The following is a 9726-nucleotide window of genomic DNA, read 5'->3' on the forward strand; positions in this document are numbered from 1 at the left end:
CAGAACTCTGGTTGCCATGGCAACTGAAATGAAAAACTTTAAAAAATCTTCTTGTCAAAAACCGCAAGGCATAGACCCTTGATATTTTGCTTGTGACATCGTCTACTGGTCCTCTATGAGGATTGTTCAAATTGTGCCCCTTGGGTGAAAAGAGGTCTCGCCCTGGTGGTCACAAGTTTTACATAGACTTATATAGGAAAAAAAATTAAAAATCTTCTTGTCTGAAACCACAAAACCTAGGCTTTTGATATTTGGTATTTTGCATTGCCTAGTGGTCCTCTACAAAAAAATTTCAAATTATGCCCCTGGGGTGGACAGAGGCCCTGCCCTGGGGTCCAAAGTTTTACATGGACTTTTATAGGAAAAAAACTTCAAAAATCTTCTTGTCTGAAAGTTCAAGGTCTAGGCCTTTGATATTTGGTATGTAGCATTACCTAGTGGATATCTAACAAGATTGTTCAAATTATGCCCCTCGGGTGAAAAGAAGGCCGCGCCCTGGGGGTCACTTGTTATATGAGTTATATAGGAATAAATACTTCAAAAAATATCAGATCATATTTCCTAGACTGTTTAATTATATTGCCATAAAGTGCAAGACTTATCCAAATCCACAAATTCAGGTACATTGTTTGTCTTGTCTATTATTTTTCTTTTGTCTGAAAATCTCTGGTAATATTTTGACCCCATACTTCCATCAGTTCTTTGAATTGTCGAGAGCGCTGTCTACAGACAGCTCTTGTTTAGCCTTAGTTCAGTAAAAAATATCCCCCTGTCTACGTGCTTGTGCCTTGATATATCTTGGCATCCCTTATCTACATCCCGAACCCCAAGTCTGCCCCTTTGTTTTTTTTGCCCAATGTGTCGAAAACATTGGAGGCATATTGTGTTTGAACTGCATGTCCATCTGTCATAGCGAGCTTACATTTGCATACTTCGGTGGCTATAGGATCAAAAGGTAACTGTCCTTTTTACTTTTTACAGAAATGTTCCTTTCTTCTTTCGTGGTCCCCTTTGAATTCCTATAAATCTAGATCCTTCATGCTGAATTCTGGTTGCCATGCCAAACGAAATGAAAAAGAACATTACCAACTTTTAATAACATCGAACTATCGGAAAATCGATAAATTTGCCTATATAAACAAAGAAAGAAAAAATACTTTAATAGAAAAAGTTCTATTTGGAAATCAAAAATTCGATACCCCACAAATTAAAGTTTAATTTATTCCGGATATTATGAATATTTAAAAAAAAAATTTGATATTTGGTCGGTCCTTTTTGACTTTAAATAGACCCACCTCAGTTCATATAGACTCTGTAGGAAACGGGTAAAAAAAGCTGACTTTTTCAAATATAACAAATAAAATGAGATTTTTTCCGCAAATAATCAAAAAAATCGATACCCCTAAAAATGTAGAAAAATTATTCAATTTTCGTTATGTGTAATTTGTTTTAAATTTAATAATGGTTTATTTGGTCCTTTTTGCATTTTAGAGTGTACAGTGAACATTTCTTTAAAAATTCCGGTTTTTTCCACCCTTATCCGTAAGTACTCGGAAGCTGTTACGGAAAATGTTGTCGTCTGCTAGTCTGACTTTGTCGGTACAAATTGTTACAGCTCAAAGCCTTTGAATTGTAGGCAACTTCACATTGACAAAAGATTGTAATTAGACGAAATAAAACAAATTAGTTGTTGAACTCAGAAATGCCGAAACCTAGATCCGCTGTCGTTTAAAATAACGCTATGGAGGATTTAGTGTTAAATTCGCATTAAATATACAAATGCTTTTAATTGTCATCACAAAAAAACAACAAAAAAACTTAAAACATTGTTTCCGTAAAATATAGTCAGTAATTGAGTTTCAAAGAATTCTTAAGAAATATAGCGAGATTAATTTCAGATACCTAATTATTTTTGCAAAGATCTGGAGAACTTATTTTATTGCCAGGCTGTCCGGCCGATTTCGACGCGTCATTTTTTTCTTCATATGGATTTTATATTGAAATAAAAAAAAATCATTTTTATTTCATTATTGACCAACTTTAATTGAAAGATGCCTGATGACTGTATTCTGCTTTCTCCTTTGTATATATGATTTGGATTTAATTATCATGTTAAGGTACATTCTTTAATCATCGTTAAAAAATAGATACTATTATTTGTTTTGTCTCTAGGTTGCACCAATACCACATTAAGCATAAAATTAATTGTAACATATCTTAAAATTACCTTGACTTTTTTGTGTTTACAATATGGTGGGCGTATGTTCTCCTAACTATTTGATAAACCTTGTCGAAATCATTAGTCTCACCTGATTCTGTGGTGAAGTTGGCATTATTGCGGAGAACGTTTGTATTGGTACAGAATCAGGAACATGGTTTGGTTAACTGCGCCGTTACATGACTGAAATACTGTTGAACAACAAAAACAACTGTAAGCAGACTGTGAGATCTGACTCTGACGATGTGATCATGATTACACTGATGCAAAAAACATATTCCGCATGGTAAGGTTAAGTTTTCCTTTTAAAAGTATAATTTCTTATTCTATAATTCTTTTTCTTTTTTTTCTTTAAGCGATGGCCTCAATCGTTGACACAAAATACATTTAGATATCTGGAAAAAAATGCTAAATTTCTTTGAAGGCTTCAAAACTTAATTACTGACAAACTAACTGTTACGGAATACATGAGAATTGCTGTCTTTACTCCTTTTACGACGAAAATCGAAAACGTTAGTGATTAGAATTTGAAAATTTTTGATAAAAGTCTAGTCAATGTTTATATGTAAAAGAAAGCGTATGGGAATTTAAACGCTTTCAAATTGTTGATAACATATCATATTTTGAACTTTAAGGATCTATTTACATACAGTTTCTTGTGCGTAAATATTCCTTTTGGACATAGATAACTAAAGTGGGGGTCATGTTTGATGCAAGAATATATATTTCAGTCAACAACACTTGTCAATCAGTAAATAAAACCCAAAACACTGGTGGTATATATCAAGTTTCATGAAAAGTTTTGTCATTTATTCATAAAGGAATGCTACCTACATTCAAGCAGAGATCTATCGTGTGATTTTGCAAAATGATTGCAAAGAAAATAGAGGAAAATATCTACAGAGCAAAAAAATACTGAGAACTATGTAGATCCGCCATAGCGTCGCGCCATTTTTCTATTTAGTGTCTGTATGCCTATAGGTAGATCTGTCCCGCTTTATCGGTTTAGAGATGTTACTAAAAGTTGGTAATGAGAGCCGTCATTTCCCTTTTTCAGTTATTGCTTTTTTCCCGCTCGTCATATATACGTATTTAACTATTTTATGAAACGAAGGTTTGAATTGAGCCGTTTAAGATATGTGTCGTTCAGTATTTCAATGTCAACAAATAATATCCTTTCTACACTTGTATTTCTGACAGTTGTTCAATATTCATAATATTTCAGTCTTGAAGAGTTACTTCACTTTTAAGTCTAGAAAGAAAGTTATCGTTTTCATTTTTTACGTTACTGATTCAGATTGAGAGAACTTTAGAACATTAGGTTCACCTTAATGTTAATTCGTAGTTTTATAGATGTCGGTTACAAGATGGGTGCAAAAGTGTAACAGTACTGGCAACATTGCAGTAAAGAAGGCTAACACACGTTTCTCAGGTTATTGAGGTGCTCACGTGTCAAAAAAGTAGGTGATCTTTGGACATATTGGTCTGTCCATAGACCTATTTATGAATCAATGATGTATAATCATAGTATTTAACGATTGACTATGATATATTAAAAATTATAATCTATGTTAATAGATCTTTTCGGCGTAAATGTATACGACGTACATGTATTATGTACTTCGGACAAAAGTGTGGGTGGGCGGTCTCAAGACAACAACGAATAACGAATCATCGATTAATATTAATACTAAGTCTCCTAGTCGTGGCACAGCTGAGTTTGACCACCCTAAGAAATATCTTGCATATTGCCATTTTGAATATTGAAAGATTCTAAATAAATAAATTATTCCAAAAAGATCAAATATATTTGCCTCTTCCTACACCCGACCTTTAGTTTTTGATCCGTAGTTCTGTCGCCCAGAGTAATGGAATCACAACCATATTTCATGGGAAACTTGGAGCCATCAGATTATTAATATGTGTATCAAAGCGATGACCTTTTGAAAATCAGGGGCGAGGCTGTCAGTAAATAAATACTCCTTTATTAAACTTAATATATATGTTAGTTAAAAAAAAAATAAATTTCAGGAAGTATATTCTAAAATCTCAGAAGACATTTTTCTCACTTCGCTCTCAATTAAGATAACAGTATTTTACATATACTAAGGTCATTTTGCAATGAAATGTTATAATCTTGTTGCAGTTAAAGGATATCATAGAATATTCGACAAAAATATGTTCGCTTCGCTCGTAATAAATACAAGTATTCTATTATGTTCCTTACGCCACGCATTCAGTATGAAAGACAGTATTGTTATAATTTGCAAGGATTGCTTCTCGTGCAGCAACTATGTTGCTCATTAAAACTAACTTTGAAAATGGCATGTCAAACTTTGTGCCTAACCGAATACACTGTAATAAATTCGTATTGTTCATAACCTGTTGTTCCACATACGCCTTTCATCCATTTAAATATGTTTATTTCTATATATGATACTGTTTACAGAAGGAATCAAAGCACTGAGAGGACTGATGTGGGCAGCGGTTGACAGCTTCTGGTAATGGGCATGAACAGTTAGCTTAAGTTTGGTGATTCTAGTTAAACTACTTTTGATTAATAAGCATTTTCAACCTTTCTTTTACCAAATCAAGGGGTAAAACTCTGCTTTTACTCTGTCAAAGGGGATAAAATAATATATGAGCAAAGCTCATGTACTAATTGAAAATTTTGTGAGGTTTAAGCATTTTTTTAACAAATCAATGGGAAACACCCTGCTTTTACTGAAACAAGGGGAATAACAGTAAATGTGAGCAAAGGTCATGGACTAATGATAATTATGTGAAATTTGGAGATTCTAGTTATAACAAGAGCTTGTAGAACACTTGCATGAATTAACTGACAAGTAACAGAAATTATTTGGTCACTACCTACTGGACATTTAACGTATTGACCTTAAATCAATAATCATGGGTCATTTACCAGTCTTAAATGACCTCCGTATCAAATGTGATCTTAGACCAAAGCATAATCTAGTTTTCTGGCAAAAAAGTTCTATTGTCAATGTGATATTGACCTTTGACCTACTGAACTCAAAATCAATAGGGGTCATTTGCTGGTCATGACAAATCTCCCGATCTTATGATCCTAGGCCCAAGTGTTCTCCAGTTATCATCCGGATTTGTCTACAGACCGACCAACATCCATCATCAAACATTAATATTTACAATATACCCCTCCTCATTCGAATGAGGGCAATTAAATTTCAAATTAGAAGATGTCCATGTCTCCCTAGCCCCCAAATGCATAGTCGTAATAGGCAAGAAGTCAATAGAGGATAGAAGCGAAAGACAAAGAGACACTAATGTTTGGCTGCAATAGAGATCATCTACTTGGCATGTCCAATCACCCTATGAAGTTACAAAATTCTGGGTTAAATGGTTCTCAAGTAAACCGTTTTCCATGTTCAGGCCCCTGTGACCTTGATCTTTGATCGAGTGAGTCCAAAATCAACAGGGGTCATCTACTCTGCATGTTCAAGCCTCCTATGAAGTTTCAACATTCTGGGTCAAGTGGTCCTCAAGTTATTGATCCAGAAGGAGTTTTTCCATCTTCATGTCTCTGTGACCTTTCCCTTAAGTCAAGTGGCCCCAGAACATTACGGGTCATCGGCTTTGTAATTCCTATCATCGTGATTGAAGGTTCTGGGTCAAATGATTCTAAAGTTATTGGTTGGAAACTGTTTTCAAAGTTCTGGTTCCTGTGACCTTAACTTTTTATCAAGTGATTCAAAAATCAATAGCGGTCATCTACTCTACATGTCCAATCATCCTATGGAGTTTCAACATTCTGGATCAAGTGGTCCTCAAGTTATTGATCAGAAACGGGTTTCCATGTTCAGGCCCCTGTGACATTAACAGGTGATTTTTTCAATTTTAATTTTTTTAAATGAGATCTCATCTTGGCAAGAGCAGGCTATGAATATATTATACATAAATTACATAGATAAAGACACTTCAGAATAGTTCTTAAACTAAAAGCAACCATAAAATAATACTTACAATGAAATTAAATGTTTCATTCAATTTTAAAACAACCGAAACAACTACAACTATCTCCAATATCAGCATACATCATGATCTTCGGGTTGCATTCAGTCATTTTTCAGCTGTACATAGATTAATATAGACTGGCATCAATCGTTAGAGTCATAAATGTAAATCACTTGGCCATAAAATCAATCCTCTTTGATTGCACTTTCTGAAAAAAAATTACAATATCTCTTACCTTTGACTCTAACGACTGAACAAATGCGATCTGAGCTGAGCAGTTTACATCCCAGCTATAATAATCACCATCTCGTTAAAGATCATTGGAAATGTGTTCATAATTTAACATAACCCTTGATTGACTCCAGTGCCCTGGATCATAGAATCCTGTAATGACCTTCACAGTCTGTATAGGAGTGTTTGCCAACCTTTTATTACAGGTGTTAATCAACATTATACTTTAATAAACTTTCATAAATGTATCATCTTTTAAATGCAAATGAAGTAGAAATGAGTATTTAATACAAACAAGAAATATCTTTAAAAATGATGGTCGGCGAATTGTAATAAGGAAAGAAGTTTATGAATTTTTCATCTAACATTCATCTTTCATCTTACATTTTTCAAATTGCAAAACTAAACACCACACTTTAACAATTTAAATGGTTCTCTTTTAATTTTTCGCAAAAGTTCCGTAGGGTTGCAATTTTTGTTTCGTTTATCCTTAGACGAATAATTACAGCGGTAGTTTGATGAAGATTCATGAAGCGGTTCATGAGAAGAGGTCATTAAACGTGTTTGTATTTTTAGCTAAATTGGTCCCTATCCCCATTTGTAACAAAATAGCAGGAGACCTTACGATATTGTTACACATCGAGTTTGATAAAAATCCATTATATTTTAGTGGTTAATGCGAAGAAAGGCATATCTACTTTTAGCTATAGTGGTCCATAATAGGGCCCAAGTTCCTATATAAATAAATTTGGAAGAGGACCTTATAATGATGCTCCAGACCAAGTATGACAAAGATCCACCAAGCTGTTCATGAGACGCTGTATAAAGGCATTTCTAGTTTTAGCTCTAGCAGCCCCTAAAAGGGGTCAAATGTCCCAGCTGATAAAGTTGGCTGCGGGCCTAATAAAGATGCTACAAATCAAGTTTGATTAGAATACATGAGAAAAAATCAATTAAAGGATTTTTTTATTTATAATTTTATTTATTTCTGAAATAGACCAACTGATCCCGCTTCAACAAATGCATATTCGCTATTCGTGAATCTTTGGACAATGACGTCACACCTATAAAAAGTGAAGGTCAAGCAAAACATACAATTGTAATTATTTCAATATTTCATATATAAACTGTATGCAACGTACCTTCATTTCAGTGTAATGAGATTCAGTCATTATATAGCATATATATAATGAAACAGATTTCAACTGAGTTCAATATTTGCATACCATACTAAAGAAAAATCTTCATATATAACAGATCAGTTAAATAACTTGTAACAAATATATCAAAGCAAACAAGTACTCATTTTAATATGCAAACTGAATAAGTCACAAAAGCAAGAAACCTTTTCATATACAGACGGCAATTGTAACAAGGAAAATCTTTTAAAAAGCACTTCTCTACATAAAAGACTCTTATCACACCCTTATTCATGTGATACGCAGACCGTATTCAGCTCTTTCTTTAATTTGATATATGTTGGTATTTGAACAGATTTTATCATATTTATTAAACTTACTTTTTATTTTGAGATATATCAATATTCTTGCTAAATATACTGAGCCAAAGTTAATTTAAAGCTGTGAGCAGCGTCGTTTAGGATAAACGCTTTGTCTACATTTCACTCAGCGTAGCACAATCAACAGAGTGAAAGAAATTGACACTCTCGTCCAATCATGCAGAGTGTTGCATAAATCTTCCATTTTGATAAATTATCTATAATGCGTTATCAAGTAGTTTGATTGGCAAACTGAAGTCACGTGGCATAGGTAAACGAAAACGAATTTAGACGGCGTCGCCGAAAAAAGTATCAATAGTTTATTGTCATGTTAAATCATGCTTTAGATGCAGTTCCAGAAATTTCGTGTCAACTTAATACTTGACCTGTATGTAAAAAAAAATGATGATAACACCAAACAGATATTGATTATCAAAATCACTGTCATACAAATAAAGAGAAAATATTAATGCTATACCTCTTAAGAAAGCTTTGAACTAAATACTGACAGACTAAATGTTGTTGAAACACATGAGAATTGGTTGTTTTTACTATTTTTTACACAGGAAATTGAAAAGCGTTTGTAACGTTTTACTCGATGTAAACTGCCTGATTATAAATATCGTTGTATACATATTTCTCCGTTGCAGCAGGAAAATTTTCATTGCCGTGGCGGCCCGGGTTCGATTCCCGACTCTGGCATCTTTTTTTCTTGATTGAGCAAATTAAAGATTGTTTAGAAACAAAAACTCGTATTTTAATGTTCATTATATGACCAAACTTCAATTTTAAAGAAAGATCATTTTTAGCCAAAATGTGTAGGTCAGTGCCTTTAATGAGAGAAAGTTTATTAATCAAATCATACAATCGGTCAAAACAACGACTGGTGGTCATTATATTTAGTAACTTTCATGATATACTTAAATCATATACTTAAATCATACTTTTGCACTGTCTACATTATTTCACGAGAGGCCACCATAACCGAACGGTAAAGGTTCGAAACCTCACATGAGATGTTTGAATTCTTCATGCTCATAAACCATCCGGGTGGCTTATAATATATAGGAATGTCAGCGATTTTGACCTGATGTCTGCCCATGCCTGGAACAATGCCTAGAGGTGCACCTTGGGTCTTCCTCTACCATTAAATGACACCGCATGATCAAACTGTGACAGTGTGACTATACCCCAACTACATACCCCAAAAAATACCAAAAACAAAACATAAAAAGTTCAATTTTAAATATCTAATAAAACAATACTGAATTATTGACTGCTTCATCTGTCAAATTCAGAACTTGGTCAAATGTGTCTTTAATCTATACCTATGAACTTTGTGGGAGACATTGAAAGAAGGGAAATGTTTAAGTATTTACAAATATATGATCTATTAGATAAACAGGTAATTTTAATGATATACATGTACTGTCTATTATTGGTTCTGTAAAAAATTCATATTACTAAATATATCTATATTAATTGACCACAGAAGTCTATCTAACGATTTCTAAAACAGTTCTATGATATTATGATAAAAGCATAAACTCCTGTCATATTGTCCATACCAACGAAAGTAATTAAAATATTTTGAAGGGTGTAAATGTTAAAAATCCCTTACCAAAATGAAAAGTTTGCGGTAAATTTGCCGCAAACATTTTAGTTCACTAGAACAGAGTAATGAATGTTTGCAGGAGTTTGCCGGTAGCGGCGATCTTTCGGCAAACGTTTCGGTGACTTTGCTGCAAACTCACCACAGACTTAACTGAATAAAGAGTTTGCCAAA

Source organism: Mercenaria mercenaria, chromosome 15 (genome assembly GCF_021730395.1).
Source record: "Mercenaria mercenaria strain notata chromosome 15, MADL_Memer_1, whole genome shotgun sequence".
In the NCBI taxonomy this organism is placed as follows: Eukaryota; Metazoa; Mollusca; class Bivalvia; order Venerida; family Veneridae; genus Mercenaria; species Mercenaria mercenaria.